This window comes from Gopherus flavomarginatus, chromosome 1 (genome assembly GCF_025201925.1).
Source record: "Gopherus flavomarginatus isolate rGopFla2 chromosome 1, rGopFla2.mat.asm, whole genome shotgun sequence".
In the NCBI taxonomy this organism is placed as follows: Eukaryota; Metazoa; Chordata; order Testudines; family Testudinidae; genus Gopherus; species Gopherus flavomarginatus.
This window is the reverse complement of record NC_066617.1, coordinates 173,293,157-173,313,559: the sequence shown is the minus strand read 5'-3', so window position 1 is coordinate 173,313,559 and position 20,403 is coordinate 173,293,157. Positions and strand designations below refer to the sequence as shown.

At 43.2% G+C, this 20,403-nt stretch overlaps 1 protein-coding gene across 8 annotated transcripts in view; it reads right to left on the bottom strand.

The window, feature by feature from the left end:
• PHLDB2 (pleckstrin homology like domain family B member 2) overlaps window positions 1-19,594 on the bottom strand; it is a 99,401-nt gene extending 79,807 nt beyond the window's left edge. For all 8 annotated transcript variants that reach the window (XM_050956617.1, XM_050956625.1, XM_050956650.1 and 5 more), the window contains exons 1-2: window positions 19,545-19,594; window positions 18,723-18,897 (exon numbers count right to left, since the gene is read on the bottom strand). The gene's annotated coding sequence lies outside the window, so the exon portion shown is untranslated. The remainder of the gene's footprint in view (window positions 1-18,722; window positions 18,898-19,544) is intronic.
• Window positions 19,595-20,403: the final 809 nt, after the last annotated feature.

Below are 20,403 nucleotides of genomic sequence, written 5' to 3'. Positions count from 1 at the left end.
TTTAGGAAATATGTTCACTCTAAATATGATTACAAAAAAACCCACAAACCCCCCAACTTTAACATGAGATTTCCAGTGCGCAATCCTTGACATTAATTAGAGATCTAAAAATAAATGAAAATCAATACGGGAAATGTCAAGTAGCCCCTTGTGTAATAAGGAAATAATTAAATGTCTTTTTTTAATTAATGCAACTGTGATTACAAATGAGTGAAATAAAATCCTTTAAAATGCATAAGAACATAAGAACGGACATACTGGGTCAGAACAAAGGTCCATCTAGCCCAGTAACCTATATTCCAACAGTGGCCAGTGCCAGGCGCCCCAAAGGGAATGAACAGAACAAGCAATCATCAATTGATCCATCCCGTTGCTCGTTCCCAGCTTCTGGCAAACAGAGGCTGGGACACCATTTCTGCCCATTAAATGACAATGTGAATGTTGATTGTTTTTAGGTTTCTCCCATTTAAAAAAAAAGAGGGAACGGGTTTGCAGGAGACAAGCAAAGAATAGAGGCAGCTGTATAACCTTCTCTATAGACAGGCAACCTGACCAATTTTAATAGTCACAAAATATGGTGTCTCAGTTGTCTTTGCACAGAATTTGCCTGTCATGCTTTTGTACATTATTTTCCTGGCGGTGAAGCACAACAAGCTGTCCACAGCCTTCCACAGAGAGCCTTTGTCTTCTCCTACCTTTTATCATGTTGCCCCTTACACTTGGAATATTCTCTCCTTTCTTATACACCCAGTCCCCTTCCCTCTCCTCAGTCATAGCCCCTTTTCTAAAATTCATTCCTGTGCTGACCCCAGTGATGATGCCTTTTCTTTAGTGAATCACCTTCTGGGGGTGGAGAGTATTTGCCTATTTGCCCCATCATAGATCTCACTGTGCTGAGGAGGGAGCTGCCATCCTAGTGTCTTCTTAAAACACTACCAGCTTTCTTGCTTCAGGGATCAAATGATGGGAAGAGATAGCCTTGTACCCCCGTAAACGAGGGCCCTCCCAAGTCTTCCAGAGAGCACTTAAGCCTAGGTTTAAAACTTAATACATTAGTTTAGTGTTATTGTGCCACTGAGAGTTTATTGTCAAGTTCACCCCTCTGCGACCTCTCCAAGGGTTCTTAAAGGAATATAAAGGATCTTTCTCCATTGCCTCTATCTCCCAGCTCCCCCAGCATCCCTCTTCCATTAACTGTCCTTATTCAAAGCGTCCATGTTGCAGACGCTCTTCTTCCAGCAGGAAAAGGGTTGACCTTGCTACATCTGCACCCAATCAATCTTTCAGTCCCTCTAGGGGCTAACAGAGCATCATGTACAGTGCTCCCAAGCCCCTACCAACTGCCTGAGAACAAAGCAAAAGGCCAAGCATTCAGTTCCATACTCCATGGCAACATGTAATCACTGTTGATTTTTAGCTAGCTAATTTTCTAGTTAAGCAATAGGGTCAATTTTTAACTATTACTAAAACATATTGTAAGCTAATTAGTCTCCACACAGTCACATCCTTACTAGTGCAAGAACTTTACCTGATGCTGCTCCTACAGCCTTCAGTATCACTCTCCATTTCTTTAAGCATCTCAGCTGGAAAACTTCTTAACCCTTGCCTCCACTTTTAAATCCTATTTAGCTCTGTAATTGCATTAATATCTTGGGGCACTGTTTCAAGGCAAGGCAGTATTAACAAAACTTTATTCCACTGTAAATATATTTGCTGTAAAGAAACAAGTTCTCTCAGCATATATACGCTAACCACATTTTAAGAGCCTGTGGTAAGGGCAAATAGTCCTTTCTTTTCCAATGGCCATACAAATTACAAGCCAAGGAGAACTGGAAGTGATGGAAAGCTCAAAAAACTCACATATGGTGCACATCTGATGGCCACACAACAGTGAAAGCAATAGGTGTTTTAACTTCCCAGTACGTTTTCAATTTCTGATCAAACAGCAGAATCACATACATTTATGACAATATTTTCCCACCCAAAAATGTAATTTATATTTATGAATCAGTAAAAGGAAAAGATGGAAAGCTTTAGTGAAGCAGGGGACGGAAGCACTATGGTTGGGGAGGAGGAGAGGTTAAGAAAGATTTTAAGTCACAATTGCTTATACATACTAAAATATCTCTAGTGCAGAATTTAAAAGGTAAACTGAAAAGGAAAAAAAACATAATTGAGCTTGTTCCTATTTTAGCTGCTTTGTGATATATGAAAACAGCTGATAAGGCTTTTGTTAAAAACAAAGAAAAATCTGCTTGTTTTTATATTGGAAGGTCAAGTCTTATCTCTCATGAAGACTCTATGGCAACATTGTAACCAATAAAATTTTTATATGACAAGAGATTGAACACTGAGCAACCAAGAGGGGAAGTGTTTTCAACTGTTTGAATGAAACAGTTGAAAACACTTTTTGTTTGTTTTTGTAACTACCTAATTTATTTCCATTGCCTAATAAACAAGCAAGAGAAAGAATGTAATGTCTTTGTTAAAAATTACATATCACACTATCTCAATTCAAGTTTGAGAGTTCTCAAAACACATCTGTGTTATGACCTCCCTCAAGAAGACCTCTAACAAAATCAGATAACCCAACCTTGACATTTCTGCTGTTCCTAATGTGAAAGCACAAACTAGAAAAATTAAAAACAAAATACTTCAGGCCTTCTTAATAAAAAAGTAAAGCACAATTGTAAAAAATCTTTTGCATGTCACCTTTAAGGATTTCATTGTGTTTAATGTTTGTACAGAAATTACAATGGAGAATAAATTAAAAATTGACTTTTTAGAGATGGGACTAATATATATATATAGATATAGATATAGATATCACCTGATTAAACCTGTCTTTTTCAAACCTGCTTTAAGTTACAAATCAGTAATGCTGCAAAATATAAACTTCTGGGAAAATAAACAAATGAATAGGTCAAGAAGCATGATTTATTGCATATAGTCGTCCACACATACTGAGATTAGTTATTTATGGCCTGATCCGACTTCCATATAAGTCCATGGGAGTCCAACTCCATTAATGAGCATACAGTGCATTCTGCCTTGTCTGTTAGGAAACAAAGTGATTACATCTGGGATTTGCAAAGTCATCTGAACTGCACAGAATTAGCATTAGGACTGAACTCTCATCTTTACATTGCCCAGGCCAAACTTTTAAGTTTTGTTTTATTAACAATCATAAAACACAATGATTCATTTCGCAAACAGGCTTTTACTCTAACAAAACAGTCCAGTTATAATTAGGGTGACCAGATGTCCTGATTTTATACAGACAGTTCCGATATTTGGGGCTTTTGTCTTATATAAGTGCCTATTACCCCCACCCCTATCCCAATTTTCACCCTTGCTATCTGGTCACCCTAGTTATAATACAAGTATTACTTCACATTTAAAAACCTCTCATTTTTGAAGAATGGAGTTCACATCTAGTTTATAAATTGTATACCAATATTCCTGCACACCAATTCCACCATTCCATAGAAATGGCTTTATCCACCTCCAGTTTACCAAACAGATTTGGGATGGCATCCTCTCTCCGTATGTGCTCTTGTTCCTCTCATTTACCATTGACTGTTTAGCCTGGAAACGCTTGTCATGGCTATAGCACAGTCTGCTTTTCCAGAGAGTGGAAAGTTTAGTCTTTTACTAACAAACGAATCACAAAGACAAGTCCAAATAAATCTGACAGGGATACCGGATATGTTAGATCGGGGTGGGCAAACTTTTTGGCCTGAGGGCCGCATCGGGTTTCGTAAATTGTATGGAGGGCCAGTTAGAGGAGGGGATTGTTGCCTGGCCCCCACCTATCTGCCCCTGGGACTCCTGCGCCATCCAACTCCCCCGTTCCCTGATGCCCCCCCCAGGACCTCCGCCCCATCCACACACTCCCACTCCCTGTCCCCTGACAGCCCCAGGACCCCTGCCACCCCATCCAACCCCTCCTCTCATTCCTAACAGCCCCCCCTGCTCCTGCCTCTGCCCCATCCAACCACCCCTGCCCCATCCAACAACCTCTGTCCCGTCTGCTCCCAGAACCCTTGCCCCTGACTGCCCCCCACAACCCCATCCATCCCCCCCTCCTTCCTGACTGCCCCGCTGTAATCCCTGCCCCCATTCAACCCTCTGTTCCCCCCGACCCCTATCCACATCCCCGCCCCCTGATCACCACCCCGAACTCCCCTGCCCTCTATCCAACCCCCCTTGCTCCCTGCCCCCTTACCACGCTGCCTGGAGGACCAGTGGCTGGCAGCGCTACAGCCGCACCACCCAGCTGGAGCCGGGCCTCACTGCCGCTGCCACCATGCAACACAGAGACCAGGTCAGGCCAGGGTCTGCAGCTGCACTGCCCCAGGAGCTCACAGCCCCACCACCCAAAGCACTGCGCCAGCGGCGGGGCGAGCTGAGGCTGTGGGGGAGGGGGAGCAGCAGGGGAGGGGCCAGAGGCTAGCATCCTGAGCCGGGAGCTTGGGGGCTGGGCAGGACAGTCCCACAGGCCGGATGTGGCCTGTGGGCCGGGCCGTAGTTTGCCCACATCTGCGTTAGATGCACATTTACTAAGCAAGTAATCTTATGAAACAAAGCCCTCAAACTTGACTATCTACTCTAAGACTTTGCTGAACTCAATGACTTTCTCACAAAATATAGTGACTCTCTGGAAAAGATATGTACCCCACTTCTTCTCATCCAAGTGCTCTGTGTAGTTTGAAAGCATGTCTCTTTTTCAAGCAGAAGATGGCCCAATAAAAGACATTACCTTACCTACCTTGTCTCTCTCAAGATTCCAGACCAGCTTATATTAAAACCATGGTCTGCTGTAAGCAAAGACAAAAACTTTAGCTTTTCTATCCCTGTCTTCTAAGACAGCCATACGTCATCACTGGAGTTCAACGTGTTCTTACATGTATGGGTTTCTGAATTATTAGACCCATATCATGGAACAGACTCTGATTCAGGGTGACAAAGAAGAAGAACTTTCCTGTCCTATAAACATGAAGGATAACTCAGCTAGAAATCTGGCTACATCTTGAGCAGAGTATATGACTGTCTTGGTTGCAGGGCTTGTTGTAGCTCTCACTCTCTCTCTGTCTCTGTGCACCCTCTCAGGGGTCAGGCTTCAAGCCTTCATATCTCATATGTAGAATTCCACAGTCCTCCCACTCTAAGACTGGGCCCTGGTCTACAACACCCTGTGTATCAATTGTGCTTTCCCAAATGGTCCAGCTGGATCTGTACATCTGTGGTTTTCCCTTTCGGACTCAGAATCATAGGACTGGAAGGGACCTTATGATGGGGCAGCTGTCCCTCACTGGGATGTAAGGGCTTAAAGCAAAAGGAGGGAGAGGAGCGGCTGTGCGAGATGCAGCCAATAAGGAAAAGGCTTTTGGTGCCAGCCAATTAGAGGAAAGTTTATTGGAGGAGCCAATCAGGGTCAGGCTGGCCCATATAAGAAGGAGCTGCTGAGCAAAGCAGGGGCAGTCATTCCCTGAGTTTAAGGGAGGAGGGCTGGAGCACCAGGCATAGAGCCGTGCTGGGCAAGGTCAGCAAAGTATGAGAAAGCTTCAGGCTGACGGCTGCCAAACTGAGGCCCTGACACAAGAGCAGAGGAGGTGCTCGGGCTGCAAGAGAAGTGGCCCAGGAAAGAGATGGCAGAGTTGGAGAAGGGACAGTAAGTGGCTGCCCAATATAGGGTCCCTGGGTTGGGGCCCCGAGTAGTGGGTGGGCCCAGGCTCCCCCACCTCCCCCTTGCCTCCACTGGCCACTGAGGGAAGTGGCCTGTGCACAGACTGCAGTCTGCCACTGAGATGAGTGGCTAGAACATAGACTGCAGTTTACCACTGAGGCAAGTGGTTGGACTGAGGACTGTCAGTCCCATGGAAGTGGGGAAAGAACTGAGTGAGGAACAGCTGGAGGACTGTCTCCAGAAGAGGATGATGTGGTCCGGGGAGCGATGCAGATCCTGGACATGAGACAGGAGTGACGATGGATGAGACTCTATTTGAGGCGGGCGCACTGGCAACCTAAGCTAATTCCCAGGATGGCCAGCAGGAGGTGAGTGATGTGCCCAGTTACAGACCTTGAGAATTCATCTAGTCTAGTCCCCTGTCTGTGACCAGTAGTGAATATAGTGACCAAACAGCTTCTTTAAAATATGTTTATTTTAACAGTAAGAATAACAGTCTGCATACATCTACTTTGATCACATTTATAATGTCTATATATCAGGGGTCAGCAACCTTTCAGAAGTGGTGTGCCAAGTCTTCATTTATTCACTCTAATATAAGGTTTTGCGTACCAGTAATACATTTTAACGTTTTTAGAAGGCCTCTTTCTATAAGCCTATAATATATAACTAAACTATTGTTGTATGTAAAGTAAATAAGGTTTTTTAAATGTTTAAGAAGCTTCATTTAAAATTAAATTAAAATGCAGAGCCCCCCAGACCGGTGGCCAGGACCTGGGCAGTGAGAGTGCCACTGAAAATCAGCTCGCGTGCTGCCTTCGCGTCAGTAAACTGCATTAGTGTGCTTTAAATCAGCTCACGTGCTGCCTTCGGGTCAGTAAACTGCACCAGCATACTTTTAAACATCCAACAGCACATTCTACCACCATTCTCCACTTGCTTGGCCTATAGTTGAACAGCTCCTGACTACTGTCCAGGGTGCCTGTGTATGGCTTCATGAGCCATGGCATTAAGGGGGAGGCTGGGTCCCCAAGGATAATTATAGGCATTTCAACATCCCCAGTGGTTATTTTCTGGTCTGGAAAGTATGTCCCTTGCTGCAGCCATTCAGACAGACCAGAGTTGCTGAAGATGCGAGCGTCATGTACCTTTCCCGGCCATCCCACGTTGGTGGTGATGAAAGGTCCCTTGTGATCCACCAGTGCTTGCAGCACCATTGAAAAGTACCCCTTTTGGTTTATGTACTGGCTACCTTGGTGTTCCGGACCGAAGATAGGGATATGCATTCCATCGATCACCCCATCACAGTTAGGGAATCCCATTGCAGCAAAGCCATCCACTATGGCCTGCACATCTCTCAGAGTCACTACTCTTGATCACAGCAGCCCCCACAGTAGATTTGCCCACTCCAAATTGATTCCCAACTGGCCAGTAGCTGTCTGGCGGAGCTTCCAGAGAGCTATTGCCACTCGCTTGTGATCTGTGAGGGCTGCTCTCATCTTGGTATTCTTGCGCTTCAGGGCAGAGGCAAGCAAGTCACAAAGTTCCATGAAAGTGCCCTTATGCATGTGAAAGTTTTGCAGCCACTGGGATTCATCCCAGACCTGCAACACTCTGCGGTCCCACCAGTCTGTGCTTGTTTCCCGGGCCCAAAGTCAGCGTTCCACGGCATGAACCTGCCCTATTGCCACCATGATGTCCACATTGCCAGGGCCCTTGCTTTGAGAGAAGTCTGTGTCCACTCTCATCACCATGCTGCCGTTGTCACCTCACCTGCTTTTGCAGGTTCTGGTTCTGCATATACTGCAGGATAATGTGCGAGGTGTTTACAATGGTGATAACTGCTGCAGTGATCTGAGTGATCTCCATGCTTGCCGTGGTATGGCATCTGCAGGAGAGCAGCAGATATGGTGGTTGGAATGCCAGTTTTTCCGACTTATTGCTCCATCTGAGGCTAGAGCAGGAGAGCAGAGTGGCAGTGGAAGCAGTCGTTCAATGGCGATAGTTAGCAGTTCTACTGCACCATCTGCTGAAAGCAATATGGCGCCTGCACGGAAAAAAGGCGTGAAACAACTGTCTGCCATTGCTTTCATTAAGGGTGGGGTGACTGATGACATGTACCCCAAACCACTTGCAACAATGTTTTTGCCCCATCAAGCATTGCATTCTAATGGGCGGCGGAAACTGTGGGAACTGTGGGATAGCTACCCACAGTGCAATGCTCCAGAATTCAATGCTAGCCACGGTACTGTGAACACACTCCGCTGACTTAATGAGCTTAGTGGGGACACACACAATCAATTGTATAAAATCGCTTCCTAAAAATTGATTTCTATAAATTTGACCTAATTTAGCAGTGTAGACATACCCTTAGAGACTAACCAATTTCATGGACTAAAACCCGCTTCATCAGATGCATGGAGTGAAAAATACAGTAAGCAATATATATATTACGGCATATGAAAAGATGGGAGTTGCCTTACCAAGTGGGGGGGTCAGTGCTAACGAGGCCAATGCAATCAAGGTGGACATCGCCCATTCTTAACCATTACAAGAAGGTGTGAGTATAAGCAGAGGGCAAATTACGTTTTTGTAGTGACCCATCCATTCCCTGTCTTTATTCAGGCCTAATTTGATAGTGTCTAGTTTGCAAATTAATTCCAGTTCTGCAGTTTCTCGTTGAAGTCTGTTTTTGAAGTTTTTTTGTTGAAGAATGGCCACTTTTAAGTCTGTTTATTGAGTATCCAGGGAGACTGAAGTGCTCTCCTACTTGTTTTTGAATGTTACAATTTTTGATGTCTTATTTGGGTCCCTTTATTCTTTTGCGTAGAGACTGTTTGGTTTGGCCAGTGTACATAGCCAGTGTAATTAAAGACAATAAGGAGTCTTTTAAGTATATTTACAATTTTGTTTTGTTCCTAACAATGGTATTGGCCCATTATTAGGTTAAAATGGTAGAATTATCAATAATAATGCAGAAAAGGCAGAAGTGTTCAATGAATATTTGTTATATATTTGAGGGAGAAACACATATAGTGCTGTAATAATTGGGCCTAATAGTGAGTTCAACTGTGAAAAATAAATGAAAGTTCATAAATTGTCACAGTAGCCTATAATTACAAGTGTTAATGAGAAAAGATGCAAAAGGGAGACAGGAAAACTGAATAAGTATAAACAAAAGGGCCTTGTAATTTAATTCAAAGTATGTGTTAAAGTCATAGCTGGTAAATAAGAGAAATGTGGGACCAAAAATCAATGGACCAAACTTGGTATGTCAGAAGTTAGATGGTGAACAATATAAGGAGGAGATGAGCTATTCCACCCATCATACTCTTTTGGGATTTTTTTTTTTTTTTTTGAGAGAGAGAGAAACTTTGCAGGGAAATTATGGATGGACAGATGCAGATTCTGGCTGACTGAAATATAGGAGATTAGGAAGGAGAGCTTCACCATGATGGCTGCCACCCCAACTGTCTCCTGGGACCCCTGTATCTACCATAACACCAATGGGCCTTTGTTATCCTGATCCCAAGGGATATCCTTAACCAACTGGGCCAGAGAGAGAGATCCAGATAACACTGCCATCTCCACAGGCTCTGGCCAAATCCTGAACACCGTCTGGGATGTGAAACTTCATCATACCACCTTCGCCTTTGTGTGTCGTTTTCCTTTGCCCTTTATTTCTTCTCTTTCCTATCCCTCTCCTTTTTCCTTCTGTCTGATAAAGAGTTTGGCTTTGCTAGCCAAGACCGTATATTTTACAACACTGCCATAAGCCTGTGACAATAAAGAGGCAGCTAAATACAATGCCTTAAATAGCAACACTGGAACAAGTTTACCAGGTCTGAAAATGGCTAATAAGACCATGTGCCAGGCCTGTGTTTTTCCAGCAAAAAGCTTGGAAGTGAGTATCAATACCAGAGACAGAAGTTGTATTTTCTTATCTTTGCTGTTCTTTTCTTTTCAATCTCTGTGTGTTTGTCTTGTTTTGTCTTCTAGGAAATATAACTGGATTTTAACAACAGCTCCAGCCAATCTCACCTAATGTCTCTTCTCCCCAAAAGGACAGTAATTACTATCTTTACCATCTAAGAGACTGTCAAAAAGGGGTGAGAAGGGTGTCTTCTAATGACTTTTTCCAGCTAAAGGAAAGGGAATAAAGAATGATCTTAAAATGAAAGTCTTGCTCAACATTTTACATTTCAAAGGCTTTAAAAGTTTTCCCCTTTTTTCCTGTATCTTTTAGGTTAAGAATGATTTTTATTAATGTATGATACTGACCGGGCTGAGGGTTCTGTATACCAAACCTCAACCCTTGTTTAACGCTGTTTAATACTGGATAGTGACAGGGTCATATTAACACATTTAACACTTTGGGCCCATTTATGCCATCTACATTAATACAATAGTAGTGATAGCATCATGGTGATGATAACACGCTTTCCATTCCATCAGTACTATAGAAGGATGTTCAACAGCAGCTACTAAAATTAGATATTTTTTAATCAGCGGTTCTGGATAACTTGCAGCCAAGAGATTTTAATTACAAAACTAGAATGGTATAAAATTAACATGACACACATTAAATGGACTAAAAGCTAGCTAATGGATACGTCTCAAAATGTAATCATCAAATGGGAATCATCATCAAATGGGTGTGCTTCTAGTAGAGTCCCTTAGGGATCAGTTCTTCGCCCAAAGCAGTTCAACATTTTTATCAAACACCTGGAAGAAAACACAAAATCACTGCTAATAAAGTTTGCAAATGACACAAAAGAGGGGAAGAGATAAATAATAAAGAGGACAACTCACTGGTACAGAGCTATGTGAATCACTTATCGAACTGAGTGCAAGCAAACAATATGTGTTTTACTGTGGCTAAAAGTAAATTTATACATCTAGGAACAAAGAATGTAGGCCATATTTACACAGTTGGAGGCTCTGTCCTGGGAAGGAGTGACTCTGAAAAAAGATTTTGGGGTAATGGTGGATAATCAGCTGAAAATGAGCTCCCACACAGTGCAATGCTGTGGCCAAAAGGGATAAACAGACCCCTGGATGCATAAATGGAGGAATCTTGAGGAGGAGGCGGGGAGGAGAGAAGTTATTTGATCTCTTTATTTGGCCCCAGTGTGACCGCAGCTGGAACACTGTGTCCAATTCAGCATCCACAATTCAAGAAGGATGTTGATAAATGGTAGAGCATTCAGAGAAGAGCCACGAGAACGATTAAAGGATTAGACAACAGCCCTTATAGTGATAGACTCAGGGGGCTCAATCTATTTAGCTTAACAAAGCGAAGGTCAAGGGGTTACTTGATTGCAGTCTGTATGCACTTACATGGGGAAGAAATATTTGATAATAGGCTCTTCAATGTAGCAGAGAAAGGGGTAACATGATTCAGTCACTGGAAGTTGAAGCTGGATAAATTCAGACTGGAAATAAGTCTCATATTTTTAACGGTGAGGGTAATTAAGCAACAGAACAATTTACCAAATTTCCATCACTCACAATTTGTAAACCAATATTTGATTTTTTTTCTCTAAAAGATATGCTTTAGGAATTATTTCGGCGAAGTTCTACAGGCTGTGTTATATAAGAGGTCAGACTACATGATCACGTTGGTTCCTTCAGGCCTTGAAAGCTATTAATCTTACCAAACAGCTTACCTGATGGTACCCTAGAAAGGTCTACTTTCTTCAGACATCCTTGCAGGTCCTGTGTGTCAATCTGATCCCCCCCAAACAGCTCCCCAACAATTACCTCTTCTATTAAGGGTGCCTCTTTAAATCAATCAATGTTCCTCTGTTCTTGTCTGTTTCTAGGCTTTGGCCCCTCTGCCCAAAACCAGTCTGATAGGCTCAGCAGTAAGTCGAGCCAGACTCCTTGGAGCCAATAGCCCTGACATTGTCCTGTAGCAACCCTCATGTGTTTGCTGAGGGGTAGCTTATCTTGAGCTATTCTTCTTCCTCTCCCTCCTGTTTTTCCTTACAGTCTGGTATTAAACTAAACCAATATACTCATATAGTAAACATCCAAAAAGTCAGGTGAACATACAGTATCCATATATTGTTACAGAGCTGCAACTATGGCTACAACTTGAATAGAGAATACGACCACCCTGTAGAAGAAACCTCCACGGCTGGTACCTAAAAATTCAAGCTCCTCTCCACTCCCCTTTCCCCCTCTACACCCCCACAAAAAAACAAAACCTTGAGCGACATCAAATGCCAAGATACAATCAGAAGTGTCTTGAAAGTGCTCAGTTCTTAGCTTTCTATGATACAGACTTATTTTTACATCTGCCTCTGTGGTGCTAATGAGCACAAAGTCTAATTATGTTAGTAGAGAGGTTCTGGTCTCAAAACCTGGCAATCTGGCACCTTTTGCAAACACTAAATTAACTCAAAAGTATTTTTCAAACCTTAAATTCAAGCATCCATTTGGTTTTGTGTTCATCAGATTTACCATTGTAGAGTCCTTCCCTTGTAATCCTACAGCAAGGGTAGGCAACCTATGGCACATGTGCCGAAGGCAGCACGTGAGCTGATTTTCAGTGGCACTCACACTGCCTGGTTCCCGGCCACCTGTCCCGGGGGCTCTGCATTTTAATTTATTTTAAATGAAACTTCTTAAACATTTTAAAAACCTTATTTACTTTACATACAACAATAGTTTAATTATATATTATAGACTTATAGAAAGAGACAGTCTAAAAATGTGAAAATGTATTACTGGCATGTGAAACCTTAAATTAGAGTGAATAAATGAAGACTCGGCACACCACTTCTGAAAGGCTGCTGACCCCAGTCCTACAGGTTTCCTGATGTGGAAAAGGGAGTGGCAGAGGAAGCGCCCTTTTCCCCCTAAGGAAATGTCATGTGGGATATGGGAAAAGGCACCGTGTAGGGACAAAAGGGAACACCACAATTTTTCTCCCAGCTAGGCCTGTCTGCCTAAAGAAACTTCTCTTGGATCACATCTGTTTTATCGAAAGAATGGTTTCAGCTGTTCCAAAAAGGTGCCTCACAATTAGGCTTTTTATTTTGCTCTCTTTATTTTTTATTAAAGAAAAAAGTGCGCACAATCACCACACATTTTAAAAAAAAAAGTTAGAGCATACTACTTCATAAGAATTGATGGTGTCGTGTCAGTTGGTTCTGCTATTTCTGGTACACTGAAGAAATACAAACCACATATTAAGTTTAATCAGTTCCATGAAAGATGAAAATTTTAAATGTGTTTTGGAAAAGAAGAACATGAATTTCCTTTGGATATTATGGTTCGGTGACTACAAAATGAGATGTTTAAAAGTTGAAATAAGAGAAATCTTTGTCTGCTGAGAGTGTCCAATTGAAAACTGTTTGTGACAAAAAGGTGAAGATTTACTAAATAATTAGTGGAATAAAGTTCATGGGATAAATATTCATGGGATAAAGTTAGAATTTAAGAATTTTCTAACCAATATATTTCAAGGATTCCTGATCTCAACTTTCTTAAAGATTCCATACACCTTGAATATGAAGGCAATAGATTAAAACATTTGCGTACATATTGTATTATTTAATAACAGATTTCATTTCCTCCCTAATTTGAAGTCATATAAGCCATTGTTTCTTCTTGCTACTTTAGGTGATTGAGGCCATATGGAGACTTTACATCTCCAGCTGGATACAGTTAATTCATTTTGCACAAGCACAAAACCACCACTAACAAAAATAATACCTTTAAAAAAAACCACAATCAAATCCAACTTTGCATGGAGCAAAGTGTGGGTGAAAGAGAAGGGCAAGTAATCCCTTCTCCCTCCCCCCAAGTTAAGTTTTATCTTCTCCATTGGGGAAGGATTAGTTCCCCATCAGGTAGTTGAAACTAAGAATCCACAATTATCACTATGATGTGCACAACTCACCCCAACAATAATATGCTCCCACTGTATTCCTGTGACACTATTCCATTACATATTTTCCTGTTAAAACATTGGGTATGGTGGAAAAGCTTGTAAATCAAGGCTTCAAAAATATATTTACCAGTGGCAAGTGAAAGGCTTTTCATGCTGGCTATAGGCCTAAGTCTATTTCTGCCAAGTTCCCACAAAAAAAGAAAATTTACACCTCTAGTCCTGATGGTTGTGAAAGAACAAAAATAGACGGAACCTATTTGATTCTAATTCCTTACTCCTTTGAAGTATATACTAGAAAAAGACAGGGAAGCCAACACTAGATAGATATTCCTAAAACTTTTAAGGTGAACTATTGAGGGAAAGGAGGACTTTTGGAAAACAAAATAAATAGTGAATCCAACTTTATACATCATAAAATAAAAAAACAATAAGTTTATCCCTTTATATCCTACCTTAACTGACACCAATACAGACACTTATATTCTCCTTTAGGAGTTATATACATGTACCTACCAGGTTTAATGAGAGTTTGCCACACAAAGAAGTTGGCTAAACCCCAGAATGTTTACGCTAATCACAACAGCTCCAAGGGTTTTCTGCTCTTACATTATTAGTTTTTTTTATCCTCAGATGTTCTTGGCATTTCCCCACCCCCCACACCCATCTATTACATTGTTCCTCTTCCCACTGTCTCTATGCACTCTTTATCATTAATTTAGTTTTCTTTGATCATATAAGTCTTGTACTGCCACTTTGCATCTGTCAGTTTCTTTTCATTGGTCAGTTTCCATCAGCCTCCACTTATCCTAAGAAAATTTCTCTATTTCCTTTACCCATTCTCCTAATTTTGTCTCTTTTATTATTATTCTTGTCCCATATATCTGAGAAGTCCCCTCTAGTCTTTATTCCTTATTCATTTTCCAGCATTTTAAAAGCAGCTTAACACAGTCCTCCATTAAATGCTTCTCATCAAAGGAGTTTTACAAGCCAGATTACTACAGTTACAATGATAATGGCTTGAAATTGACAGGATGCACTGTTGCTATTGTGCTCCTTAACTGTGATACAGGTCAATCTTAATGAATACAGCTACATTTTACAAAGGGCTCATGAGGTTGTGCTGTTAACACACATCCAGCAGGGCAGATGACTATCATGCCAGTAATTACACCATTTGAAATATTTAGGGCAGGTAAGAAAACAGTTTAATGCAAACCTCATTCAACCTACAAAGGATGTTTGGGCAGGAAAAAAGGGAGTTCAGCTTGACCAAATTTATGTTTTAATGCTCCAATCCTGCACTGCAGTCCATGTTGGCGGAAGACAGCGTGGTTTCAGAGGGAATGACACTCTTCATTTCAAGGGGATGTTGTGTGGGCACATCTATCCAGATCAGAACTCAGGATCAGGGCTCTCCAGCAGCACTTGGTCTGAATCCCACAGTACAGGTTATCAATTTAGAGCTCTTTACTTAAGACTAAGGGCATTAGGGTTGGTTTGAAGGCAGTAAGTATTGCCAGTGCACAGCAGAAGTAACTGCTTGTAATCACAAATTAAAATGGAACAAACAAGTATATTTTACTTGCATTAAACACAATACTGAGTCTTACACCATCACCGGCACATTTTCCACAACCCTCTTCTTGGGATTCTCAAGTGGAGAAGAAACAGACTTGATCTGCAAAGTGACTTGTATTCCCCACTCTACATTCTTTGCTTCATTAGCCCAGTCTCTGATTAGAAGGTGGACTCCCTATATACATCTGATCCACCCTTTGTTTTCCTCCCACTCAAAACTCCATTCCCAACTCCTCCTGCTGGACTTTGCTCCTTCCCCTCAGTGTTCAAGCATTATCTTGTATTCCCTTGTCCTTAAAAAAACTATAACAAAATACCTTGACCTTTTCAGCTATTGTTGTTTTTCCTTACTCTATTTTTCCACTAAGCTCCTTGATAATACCCCTCCTCTAACCACTCTCACAATTTTTTCTCATATTTCCTTAAGATTCCCTTGTAGCTTAGATTTTACCTTCTTTCTATAAAAACAAAGGACTCCTCACAAAAATCCCCAGCCATTCCTTTGTAGTCAAGTCTAAGGCCTTCTTCATCTTCATCCTCCTTTATTCTTCTGTCACCTTTACCTCACTGCCCTTGATTTGCTTTTCTCACTTGATTTCTAGGGCTCTTATTTCCATGACAGTTCCTCCATGTCTTGTCCTTCAGTTTCCCCCATCAATGTTATTCACCTCACCACTGCCATTATCATAATTTGTATTTGTATTACAGTAACACTTAGAGCCGGGGTTCTCAAACTGGGGGTCAGGACCCCTCAGGGGATCATGAGGTTATTACATGGGGGGTCGCGAGCTGTCAACCACCACCCTAACCCCGCTTTGCTTCCAGTGTTAAATAATGGTGCTAAATATATAAAAAATGTTTTTAATTTATAGGGGGGGGTCATTCTCAGAGGCTTGCTATGTGAAAGGGATCACCAGTACAAAAGTTTGAGAACCACTGACTTGGAGGAACCAACCTTATGTATATTGTACAAACATAGTGAGAGACAGCCCCCACCTCAAAGAAATTGCAATCTAATTAGAAAAGACAGACAAATAGTGGGAGGGGAACCAGCAGCGAAGTGATTTGCCCAAGTTCACACAACATGCCATTGACAGAACTGGGAACAGAAACTTAGGTCTCCTGATTCCTCGTCCACTGAACTATCCACTAGGACAAATTGCCTCTCTAGCCACTGTCACATTTGCCTTTCTGATGTGTCACCTGGATGTCTCACCAACTCAACAGAGCAAAAACTGAGCTAATCTTTACCCTAACATCATCCTCCCTGCCTCTTTTTTCAGAGTTATTGACAAGACAACCATATTCAGTCACTCAACTTTGTAACCTTGTTATTACTTTCAATCCCTCCTCCTGTTCCCACACAGCGAGGTGGTCTCTGTTCCTGTTACTTCTTTCTCCATAACATTTTGAAAAATATCCATCCTTTCTTTTCTGCCTCTCTCTCTCAGTTAGAAGACTTGCCTTGGTTACCTCCTCCTTGTTTATCTCCCTGGTTCCCTTGTCACCCTCTTTCAGTGTACCCATAACCTGAAAGCTAAAACCCATCTTCCTTGTCTGCCATTCCACACCGCTTTTCCAGTGCCCTTTAATCAATACCTACAAGACACTGCTTTTTTAGGCTTGTACCAATTGTGAAGAATTGAACCATGATCAGTGGTTATAAGAGTATGAAGAAGAAACTAGAGTAAGATCTTAAAGTTCATGTTCACCTGTGACACATCAACATTTTTACTCCAGCCTTCAAAAATAAAAGCTCTACAAACTCATTGCATCACCTATGTGCCCCCACTTTCTCCCCATATACACTTTAAATAATTGGGGTTTTAAGCTAATATTGGTTTAAACTGTGGTAATGACCTCTTGCACATATGTCCCTCACCTAGTCCTCATAAGGATCCTATATAATTTCAAGATGTATTTACACAGTTGAGCATAACACTATCAGGTAGGTAGCTTTCTATCATATGTGAAGTTACTTAAATGCACGTTTACTAAACAAATAGCCCTGAAAGCTTTCACTGCAATCCTCAGCACATAAGGTTTACATCCTCCAAGTAGCTTTGAATACCAGTAGGACATCCTCCTATTTCTTTCACGTGGCTGGCAAAACAAACATACTGTGCTAAAAAGAAATGTGCAGTATACAGATATACACTGAACTTCAGAAAGGACAGTCTGTCAGTCAGTCAGCATCAAGCTGGATACAGAGTATTTCTCCTTGCCATTCCTTCTCCCCCCAATCAGCACCATGCTGGGGCAGGGATGGGGACCTAAACAGAGAAGCAAGTAAGGGCCAAGTTTGGAAACAGGTAAAATTGCCTGCCTCCTACCCCGTCTCCTTGAAATAGAGCAGGGGTTCTCAAACTGGGGGTTGGGACCCCTCAGGGGATTGCGAGGTTATTACATGGGGAGTCGCATGCTGTCAGCCTCCACCCCAAACCCCGCTTTGCCTCCAGCATTTATAATGGTGTTATTAATTAAAAACAGTTTTTAATATATTTAAGGGGGGTTGCACTCAGAGGCTTGCTATGTGAAAGGGGTCACTAGTACAAAAGTTTGAGAATCACTGAAATAGAGCATACACGTGCCGTAAGTGGATCATTACATGTTCATCCACATTCTGAATGGCAATATTACACAGCTGGTCTTGAGTTCCAACAATATATCTGTGTAAGAAGTTCTGCTTAGAAACCATTGCCAAGTCAAAGAGTGTAAGTGCAGTCCACAACCCTGACACTCCACGGTGCCAGCCATGAAGAAATCTCTCAGCACGTTGGGATAGCATCCTGTGCTTCTATTGCTAGTGGGCAGTTTTATGGGAGGAGGCTGGGCTACAAACATAATCTCTGAGGCTGCATCTCCATGGGGACAGTTTAGAACTCACCACAGCCTTCATCATTACCACTGGCAGAGGTACAATTGGGAGTCCGAAATTTGACAGTGAAGATCCAGTTTAAAAGTCATGATTAATTCAAGACAATCAGATTTCATGCTGGATTCACATTCTTTAACTATAGCTGTACTAAATAGAATTGCTCACCAACAAACCCCCTGCCATGGCCATAAACAGCAGGGTGGCTTTAGAGAGTTACTGCCACACTGGAGGAAACTTGAAAAAACCAACAGTAAAAAAACAAAGAGTCATTGAGTCTTCCTCTGTGCTCCCCCCCCCCCCCCCGCGCTAATAAGTATGGTAAGATATCAGTGTTTGAATAAGAGCCTATTTCCTTCCTTCACATCCCAGCTTTACTTCTCTGCTGGACTGTACAATCAAGACTTCAGCCTCAGTTTATAGCATCCCAGCCTACAAATGTAACTGTCTGGATTCACCACAGGCTAGGATGAGATGTGAAGGGGTGGAGGGTGGAGGGGGGTGAGCTTTGTTTAGTAAAAAGGAAAGTCGCAACAATTTATGTTAGCTAGCAGAAGAGGAAAACACACAAACAAGAGAGGAAAAAAATACTTCAGTTTAAAGAGCCAATGAGAGGGAAAGGAAGCTACTTTTTATTTATAGTATTGTCATAAACATTTATAAAACCAGAACCTATCACACGATCTCTAAACAACAGGGATCATCCGTTCTACCAGCGAGAAAGATCCTTGGCTGTGTTCAGTTCAGCTCAGTCACTAGTCCTCAGAGCACAGACAGAAAGCGAACCTTAGTCCATTTTCATAGCTGAGGCATTGCCCACAATTTAAGGGTCCCTTTGGGGGCACATGTAACCTTTAAATCAAATGCACCACAAATTATGAGAGGGAAAAGTGGGGACCAGACAAGAGGAAAAGACAAGAGCCTCCCTAAGGGCAAACTACTCAACTCCAGTGGCGGGTGGGCAGAGGGGCATTTGGAAAGATCTGAGTGTTTAAGTCTCCTGTTTTCCCCCTAACAGGAAATCTCCCCTTAGCACCCCTTCCCCAACCCCCTTCTCCCAAAAACCTTAAAAGGGCCTTTGGAGTCTCCTCACTTTGTTTTGGGCGAAGCCCCTTTAACACGGGATGTTTAAAGCAAGTCAGAATAGCCCCATTTTCCTCCCACAAGCAGCCCCTTCCCCAATCTATCAGTGGTTCCCCCTGGAATTGAAATCAGAGGGGGTGTTCGAATTTATGAAGGGGGGGTGGAAAACAACTAAATTGGCAACACTGCGAAACTAGTGGACCACCGGTGGGGGGGGAGATGACGGAGTTTTGGGGGGTAGGGAAATCCCAGTCCCAAACACGAGCATCTCCCTACTCCTTCTGCCCTATAGTCTCTGCTCCCCACAACCTCAGTCTCAGCCCCCCATCCCCCCGCCACACACACGCGCAGCCCCCGTCCACCCCGGCTCCTCAGAGCCACGAGCAGCGCACCCCGGGGAGAACGTGCACACTCACCTCCTGCTCCCGCAGCGGCTGCCCCCGGCGCATCCCGCTCCTGCCCCCGCCTCGCCGCCAAGCCCCAGCCGACAGGGATCCGCCTCCCAGCCCCGCGGCCAGCACCGCCCCGCGCAGAGCCCGGCCCCCCACACAACAGCGAGCCCAGCCTGCCCCGAGCGCGGGGGCTGCCTCCTCCCTCGGGCCAGAGGGGCTGCGCCCCCCCCGCCTAGCCAGGGCTCCCACAGCCATGCAGCCGCCTGCGAGCTGGGGCTGGCACGCGGGGGCTGCTGGAAGGGGAGGGGGAGTTGGAAAAGCAATCCAGGCAGAGAGGGAAAGAAGGAGAAAAGAAGGAAATGAGGGGCGGGAGGGAAAGGAAAGAAGAAAAGGGAGGCCAGCAAAAAGGCGAAGAGACACACAAAGGCGGGAAGGAAGGGGCGGGGGGGGGGTCTGCTGCTGAAGTAATGGTTCCAGTATCAATCCCCGGCGGAGGGGGGCGGGCAGTGCTTTGGGACACTGAGAAACTCTTCTCGCTGTTAACCATGTTTAGGACATTTCAGTCGTGTGAGCCAAGAGCCAGGCTGGAATTTGGGCAGGGATGCGCTTCTTTGTGTCCCCAAGCTGCTGGGCTCCTGCCGCCCAGTGACACTAGAGGGGACACAACATGAATCCTGACACTCCCCACCGCACACAGGAAAGTGTGATGACGCCATTCACTGCCTATGGAAGTAGCGCCCCCGGGGTAGGGGGGAGATTTGGAGGTTGTGCAATTTGACCATGAGAAATGCTTAATCAAACTTCCAGCGAAATTCAGCAGAGAGCCGCCTGTCGGCGCTTAAACCATAAATCATAAAAAAAAAAAATGAGTCAATTTCCTATC